This window comes from Protopterus annectens, chromosome 12.part0, assembly GCF_019279795.1.
Source record: "Protopterus annectens isolate FY-2018-M chromosome 12.part0, PAN1.0, whole genome shotgun sequence".
NCBI classification, from domain to species: Eukaryota; Metazoa; Chordata; order Ceratodontiformes; family Protopteridae; genus Protopterus; species Protopterus annectens.
The window spans coordinates 313,738,339-313,745,958 of NC_056746.1; positions in this window are offsets into that span (position 1 = coordinate 313,738,339).

Here is a 7,620-nt window from a genome sequence, read left to right on the forward strand (position 1 = left end):
TTCTGCCCCCGCTGCAGGAGAAGGACTGGATGTGCTCCATAGACATCAAGGATGCATACTTTCGCATTCTCATGGACAGGCAATCCAGGAGGTTCCTCCACTTTCGGCTGGGGGCCAGTCATTACCAGTTCAGGGTCCTACCCCTCAGCCTCACCACAGCCCCCAGGGTGTTCACCAAGGTCATGGCAGTTGTAGTGGCCCACCTGAGACTTCTGGGAATACAGGTTTTTCCTTACCTACACGGCTGGCTCCTTACCACCCCCACCAGGCATCTAATCTGCTTAGCCAGGGATTGCTTCCTACTTCTAGCGTCCCGATTGGGGATCACCATAAACTTGAAGAAATCATCCCTTCAACCAGTTCAAGTATTGGAGTTCATAGGGGCCAGAATAGACAAGCTTCAGACCAAGGACTTCTTGACATCAGACAGACTTTGCAGTTTGACCTTACACGTTTTAGCCCTTCTTCAGTCACCTGTCCCGTTAGTGGAGTCAGTCCTGAGAGCTTTAGGGTCCATGGCAGCAGCAATAAATCTTGCGCCCTTAGCTCGCTTACACATGAGGATTCTCCAGTGGACTTTGCAGATTCAGTGGTCCATCCTTCACCACCCGTTGGACTTACTGATTCCTCTGAGCAGAGTTTGCAGAAATTCCCTCATCTGGTGGCTCTAATCTCGAGAGCTTCAGGAAGGTCGACCATTTGTTATGCCGCAACTCCAAGCCACGGTGACCACGGATGCTTCTCACCTTGGGTGGGGGGGCATTACTCAGGCAGAACTGTCCAAGGTACGTGGACTCAGACAGACAGAGACCGTTCTGCATATCAATGTTTTGGAGATGAGGGCGGTGCTTCTAGCGTTGCAAGCCCTTCATGCCTTTCTCCCTCCAGGGACTATTGCGATTCAGTCAGACAACATGTCAGTGGTCTGGTACATCAACAAACAGGGGTGGACCAGGTCTTACCCTCTTTGCCGAGAGGCCATGAGAGTTTGGGACTGGGCGGTATCCAGCAACTGTTTTCTGTTAGCGCACATTCTGGGTCGGTCCAACATCCTAGCGGACAAACTGAGTCGAACTATCCTCTCACCTTACAAGTGGTCTCTGAATCTCTTAGTAGCGAAACAGATCTTCCGCAAGTGGGTCAGCCTTGCGATCTCTTCGCATCACCTTCCAACGTGAAGTGCAGCAAGTTTTTCGCTCTAATTCCCCCTCTGGGGGAAACCCCCCGAGACGCTCTAGTTCATGCTTGGCCACCCGGTATTCTTTATGCTTATCCTCCTCTTCCGTTGATAACAAAATTCTTGCAGAAAGCTCATCGGTTGGGGAACAAGAGTATCCTCATAGCCCCATTCTGGCCTCGTCAAGCCTGGTTCCTGTGCCTACGGTCTCATCTTATAGCTCCTCTCTGGATCTTGGATCCCATCCCGGATCTGATATCTCATCCTTTGGGATTGATGCCCCCGAATCTGGTTGATCCCAAGCTCTCAGCTTGGTTGATCCAGTTTCATTAGTTGCTAGGACTCCCGGTATCCTGTCTGCAGTCAGATCTAATCCTGGTAGCGGAGCATAAGCCTTCTACCAGGAAGGTTTACAATAGTAAATGGAAGCAGTTTTCTATTTGGGCATCTCATAGGAATTTGGACCCTTTCACTGCACCCATCCCAACAGTACTCGATTTCCTATCTCATATTTTTCATGAAAGAGCCAGTTCTTCAACTGTAAAGGTTCAAATGGCTGCCATCTCCCATTTTCACATTGGGGACAATCTCAATCCCCCTCGCGTCCACCAAGATTTTCAAGACCTTTCTGAAAGGTACGTTCCTCTTGAGACCTCCTACTAGGAACCCTGTCCCTCCATGGGATCTAACTTTGGTCCTTCAGGCTCTGACTGGACCTCCTTTTGAACCTGCAGCTTCTGTTGATTTGAAATTCTTGTTCTGGAAAACTGTCTTTTTGGTAGCGATTACCTCAGCTAGAAGGGTATCAGAACTTCAGGCCATCTGTATTAAAGCCCTGTATCTTGTTTTCCATAAGGACAGGGTCTCTCTCAGGACTAACCCATCCTTTCTACCTAAAGTGGCCTCCAAGGCGAACATCAATCAGTCCATTAATCTCCCAGTTTTTTTCCCCTAACTATCAAAACAAAGGGGAGTACAAACTTCATTTGTTAGATGTTCATAGACAGTTACGTTTTTATTTACACAGAACAGCTGCATTCCGCAAGTCTGATTAGCTCTTTGTTTCCTTTGCAAAACTCTTTTTAGGTAAGCCTGTGTTGAAGGTAACTCTGGCCAGATGGATTTCGAATTGCATTCTGCTCACATACAAACTATCTGGCCTGCCGGAGCCTACAGGGGTTCATGCTCATTCTACCCGCTCTATGGCTACATCTGCTGCATTCTGGTCGAGAGTTCCCTTGGATGACATTTGCTCTGCGGCTACTTGGACTTGGGTGTCCTCTCATACCTTTATCTCTCACTATAAATTGGATTTAGTGTCTAGAGGTAGGGCGGCCTTTGGCTCTGCAGTGCTCCAGAATATCCTTCCTTGAGAACCTTCCAATTTTTTGGTAGCTGGGGACTCTGTCCCACAGGTTGATGATCAAATGAAGTTACCTACTTCAGATAAAGAAGTTATGTACTCACCATAACGTTCCATCTGAGTAGGTAACTTCATTTGCCAGCAACCATCCCTCCATCCTTCCCCCTAACCTGGTTCTCTGATTACCTGAACCCTAGGATGGTTTCTCAGGTCATTTGTTAATCCTTAGGTTTGGATTCTTCAGGTTGTTGTTTTGCCGTTGTGAGGTTATATAGATGGGCAAATGCGATCTGAGGATTGAAAGGAGGTAGCAGGGTATTATGGGTAAGGAGGAGGAGCTTGGAGCTCGGATCTCTAGCTTGGAAAGCTGCCGGCTCGGATCCGGGTCGGATCCAATACCCACAGGTTGCTGACAAATGAAGTTATCTACTCAGATGGAACGTTATGGTGAGTACATAACTTCTTTTTTTAGTACCTCATGTGAATATCTGTTTATAGATTCCATTTTTTCAAGCCTTTAGTTGTTTGTGTTGATATATTCCATCAGTGTTTCGTTTATTTTAATCAGCTCTGAGTACATTTGACTTATTTTTCCTCTGGGTTACTGGAAGTCATGTCTTGCACCAAAGCTGAAGCTTGCACTGCTTTTTGCTGAACAGCTGCAAAATTCTTCCCAGTCAGTGTTATTTACTCACCTTTTGTGATTGGTTTTCTTTCAGGTTTTCTGAATTTGTTTTTTGCTGGCATCCAGGCAGTACACTTACTAGCCACTTACTTTACTGCAATTTACCCAAAGTTACAAGTTGACTGCCTCTGTCTTTTGAGTTTCTGTTTTCACACTGGGAGAGTTGAAATTAAGCTTTAAGTGTGCAGCCATTTTGGAAATTCCTTGCGTCAGAGAATTCTGTCACAAGCAGAGGTGGAAGATAAATGCCCACAAATGGAAGTTAGACACAAGGGTCTCTCACACAGAAGGATCATGCCCTGGAACTCCACAAGTAGATTTGTTTACCTGCATTCACAACAGACAATAAGTATCCTTCTCCAGGACACCTTGCAGAAAGGCCTGGAATAAGAATGATTTCTCCTTCCCATGGAATGTTCCTACATTCCCGTCCCCCCTTACCTTAATAACTACAGCTCCTCTAAAGATCCAAAAGGGCTGTCAAAAAATAATATTGGTAACACTGTTTTAGCCCTGACAGCAGTGGTTCTCCTGCCTCTTGAAAATGGTCAATGGCAATTACCACAAACTTCCCCATAAGATTGACTTGCTCAGGGCAAGAGAACTCTGATTCACCACAACTTTTAAATTCTACATCTGGCAGTCTAAATGATAGTCTTTATCTTTTTCTCTGCTACATTTTTAGAGGACTTGCAACAAGTTTTAAAGGAAGCTAAGAAACCTAATATTAGGAAATCGTATTTGGCTAAGTGGGAGAGATTTTCTGGTTGGTGCCATAAAATGTAGCCTTTCATATTCTTCTATTAAGAATCATCTTTTAGCCATTTCTGCCTTTAGAGTGACCACTTTTCTCCTTATCTCAAGTAAAACAGTTTTTTGAAAGGGGTACTTTACATTCTTCTGCCCAGAAAGCAGGTGGCTCCTACTTGAAATTTTAATTTTGTACTAGAAACACTCACTGTTTTTTCCTTTGCACCAACTTACCTGGCTAATTTAAAGTTCTTAGCATGTAAAATCATGTTAATCACTGTTCTGGATTTACCTAGGAGAATTTTTGATCCGCAGTCTTATGGCACTTCAACCTTATTTCACTTTTCATAAGGATAGGGTATCCTTAAGAAGCTCCAAATCAGCCTTTCATTTCCTATAACTGTAAGAAAAATGACAAGCAGGGTCAAAGCAGACTATTTCTAGATGTTTATCCCATGCAATCCAGTTTTGTTGGTCTTACCATAGAAAGGTAAAGGGTCACTCTACCAGAGCTTTGGCTACTTCTAGAGCTTTTTGGGAAAGGGGTGGACTTGAAGTATTCCAGAAGAGACAACTTGGTCATTAGTGTACACACCTTCACTAAATGTTACAAGACTGATCTCTTCTCTAGATCAAGAACAGCTTTTGCTAGGACTGTTTTCAATAGAATCCTGCTAACCTTACCTCCTCCCTTGAATTTTAAACTTTGGTAAGTATCCCATACAGCTGAGGGTACTGCAGCAGTGATTTAATAATAAACATAATACAATTATGTAACTAAACTTTCTATAACAGTAGATGTGTGACTAGGTCAGTGTTGCAGTACTAATAGACTCCCTTCTTCCCCCTTTACCTGGGCTTCCTATAGGTCTCCTACTTGTTTTTATTCCTTTCCTAATCTAACTGCCATTCAGGGTTCCTCCTTGTCACAGTCTTTTTTTTTCTAGCCTATAATTAATATTGGAGAACAAGCCTCCTGTTCATGTGAGGCAAGAAAGCTCTGAATTGTGGTGCCCATGCATCCACTTTTATACTGTCACAATCTCGTGCCTCCTTGGATGTACAGTGTACATGGAAGGCACCCAGAAGTTTTGAATACTGGCCTGATGTCCAGTCCTTGACAAGATAAGTCCCATTTGACTTGGCTATTGCAGAGTGATCTATCTGATCTACTAAGACATCTAGTGTTATTGTAGGTTTACTTACACAACTGTATTTTTCACACTGGTTATCACATAAATGGGACTCCTATTAAGATTGATGCAGTCATTAGAAGTATGTGCTTCTTCAACACTGAACTGACGTTTCATCAAGTATCAGTTTTAGTAGCAAAACTGTTTCTTCATTCCCCTGTTTAATTAGCAGAGGTGTATTGTCCAGATCAAAAGAGGTCTTTATTCCTCTGCATTGCTCCCGTATGAGGCTGATCATTGAGTATAACACTGCATTTAGTATTTCTTGCTAAATACAAATTCCAGCTTGAAAGGTTTCAACATTCGGTAGTCAGGAGAGTCAAAAGGCTGGGTTCCCTTGATTATCTGGATATATGAAAAAAATCTTAACTTTTTTCCTTTCCTGTGCAGACTTGTATGTAGAGATCTTTGTCTTGCTTTATAGGTTATGAAAAACCCTGTTTTACTAGATGTACACAATCTCAAAAATAATGGTAATGTTAGGAATACTCACTCCTAAGCTCTCAACTTACTTTGCAAAATAAGTAGGACTTGGAGAGAGAAAGTCAGTACCCAAGGGATTCCGTGCCTGTTGAGCATACTTTTCCTTTCATGTTAAGCAGTGTTAACATTTAGCCATGTTTAAGTCTTTGATCAGATGGGTTTATGTAAGTTTACATCTGGTATTAGTGGTAAGTCACCTAGCAAGAAGGGAGGTATAATGTACTTGGCTGTACTTCTAGGGAGCATGGCTAGGCTTCATATGGTTATTCAGACAATGTGGTTAGTACTAACGTATAAGGATGAACAGTGAGATGCCAGGAGAAGCATCAGGTGCTATAAAATTAGCAAAGTATGTGACAACATGGTGCTTGATACCAGTCATTTTTTTCTGTACAAAAACTTGCTACATCTTTTGGAAAATTCACTGTAATTATAAATAATAGCATTTCAGTTATATCTCACCAGCCTTGTCTTCTTTCTGTCCCAAGTTTAAGGAACAGTTGTGTTTTTCCTGTGAAGGCTTTCACTGGCCCCCGTGGCAACTTCCTGTAGAACCCCTAGTAGGTGTGCAGGGAACTTGCATGTAGTCAGGATTGCCTGATGCCGTCTTCAGTTCTTCTCACACATCCCTCATCACAATGATATTAATTTAGGTTTCTAGCAATTTTTATTTTCTATTTATTTAATTTTTCTTCAAGTGATGTTCAAGTCAGAAATTAAGCAACAACTATATGAATGTAGGATTTTAACCATTCTTTTACCAGTGTATGCATGTGTATTTCAGTTATTGTTTAATTCTTTTTCATTGAAGATGGATAACAGGATACAATAAGATTTGTTAGACCTGGCAAAGACAAGAATCATCAAAGCATGCTGTCAAAAAAACTTAAAAGACAAACATTTCAAGTGACCACAATGTACATGGCCTTGCAGTGATTTTTCAAAAGTACCCAAGTTATCTTCCCCTTCTTGAAGGCTTCCAAAAATACTACTTTAGCAGCACATTTGTTTATGCCTATGCTACCATGTTCTGACATCATACTTGTTCTCAAGATTTCAGCTTGGATGAGCCTAGTACTTTCCCAGTTTTAGCCTAAGCCAATCACAGCCCTTCATCAATTCAATTTCTGCTTTGGCAAAACCTTCCCTTAGCTGTAAATCATTCACAAGGGAATTTTTTAACCTTGTTCAGGAAATCTCATTAAAATAAGGGAACCTTAGTCATTGACTCAACATTAGCTTTTTGCTAAAATGCAGAAAAGTGAAATCTTTGGAGATACTTACAAAAGTTCAATAGGGAGAAAAGAAATGAGAAAGTGCTTTCCCCTGAAATAGATAGTGATGGGGAGGATTTCTTTACAAAGCTTTCACGGATGACTCAAATTATTAAATGCATCTTTCACTTGGCCTACAAGGAACACAAAGAGATGATAAGGCTTTTGACTGCAAAGTGCCTTCAGTTATTAAGTTTTTAAGGATTTTCTAAAAGCTAGAAGTCACCTTATGTATTCTCAGCTGGCCTAATGAAGGCTTTCAGGATGTATAGAGACAGTGTTTATTTATCATATACAATCCTGATCTTGGTTCTGTTTCCTTTATCTGTATCTAATCAAAGTTGGGAAAGTGGTACCTTCTAGCAAATTCTGCCCTTTGATGCAGACTCAAGTTTACTAGATAAATATGAGAAAAGTTTATTACATCTAGGACAGTAGCAGTTAGCACATTTAATTATTTAACATACTTGGAGTCCATGTGAATCTCATTTAGAAAAAAAATATAATCTAATTTAAAGTAATATTGCTAATAAATGAGTGAAAATGATTGATATACAGTGGTAAAATAGGTGTCCATATAATGTAATGTGCTTAAAATGCTGCTGATGCTGTAGGACTTATCGTAGGAAAATTTGTATGGCTTAGAACGTAATCTTTTAATGAGGCTTTAAAAACAAATTGCTGAATTCTTCTGT